At 59.8% G+C, this 1,128-nt stretch overlaps 1 protein-coding gene across 1 annotated transcript in view; it reads left to right on the top strand.

Moving 5' to 3' along the window:
* Window positions 1-620: 620 nt before the first annotated feature.
* The window catches only part of LOC144954423 (protein zer-1 homolog), a gene marked incomplete at its 3' end in the record, with an annotated part of 27,421 nt that continues 26,913 nt past the window's right edge, over window positions 621-1,128 (top strand). The window contains 1 exon segment of the mRNA XM_078884925.1: window positions 621-1,128. This exon segment is cut by the window's right edge and continues 209 nt beyond it.

The following is a 1,128-nucleotide window of genomic DNA, read 5'->3' as shown; positions in this document are numbered from 1 at the left end:
CACTGTCTAGACTCCACCCACTGTCTAGACTCCACCCACTGTCTAGACTCCACCCACTGTCTAGACTCCACCCACTGTCTAGGCTCCACCCACTGTCTAGACTCCACCCACTGTCTAGACTCCACCCACTCTGGTCTCGGGCTGGATGTCACGGTGGGGAGCGGGGGGAGGGGCTTGGGGGAGGGGCTGTAGGTGACGGTGTTGGACGGGGGGAGGGGCTTGGGGGAGGGGCTGTAGGTGACGGTGTGGGACGGGGGGAGGGGCTTGGGGGAGGGGCTGTAGGTGACGGTGTGGGACGGGGGGAGGGGCTTGGGGGAGGAGCTGTAGGTGACGGTGTTGGACGGGGGGGAGGGGCTTGGGGGAGGGGCTGTTGGTGATGGTGGGGGCGGGGGGAGGGGCTTGGGGGAGGGGCTGTAGGTGACGGTGTGGGGGGAGGGGCTTGGGGGAGGGGCTGTAGGTGACGGTGTTGGACGGGGGGGGGGGCTTGGGGGAGGGGCTTAGCTCACTGTGGGGGTGGACCAGTGGGTTGGAGGGGGGGGGGCTAGAGGTCACGGCGGGGGGGGGAGGGAAAGAGACCGGAAGTAGCCCGGTGACCCCGGAACTACAACACGAGGGGGTTGGTGGTGTCCACTCTTAAGATGTCTTCCCTTGTTCCGCGCAGCGCTTCGCGAAGCCTTTCGACGACGCGTTGAGTTTCGTTCGGTGCTGTCGAACGTTCGTCCAACGTCCGTGGAACGTCCGTGGAACGTCCGTGGAACGTCCGTGGAACGTTCGTGGAACGTTCGTGGAACGTCCGGTCGCCGTGGGGGAGATCTCTTGTGGCGTGATCGTTCGGCGCGGTCGGTCGTTGTGGAAACGTCCCCAGACATCGTCAACAACATCAACTACAACAACAACACCATCATCATCAACATCATCAACATCACCATCAGCATCAACACCACCATCAACAACATCACCATCAGTAACATCGCTATCAACATCAACATCATCAACACCACCAACAACATCATCAACATCATCAACATCATCATCAACAAACCATCATCATCAACAAAACCATCATTAACACCATCAACACCATCAACAACATCACCACCATCAACATCATCATCATCACCACCATCA

The sequence above is a fragment of the Lampetra fluviatilis genome, unplaced genomic scaffold (assembly GCF_964198595.1).
Source record: "Lampetra fluviatilis unplaced genomic scaffold, kcLamFluv1.1 SCAFFOLD_563, whole genome shotgun sequence".
Classification (NCBI taxonomy): Eukaryota; Metazoa; Chordata; class Hyperoartia; order Petromyzontiformes; family Petromyzontidae; genus Lampetra; species Lampetra fluviatilis.
This window is presented reverse-complemented; position numbering and strand designations above follow the sequence as displayed.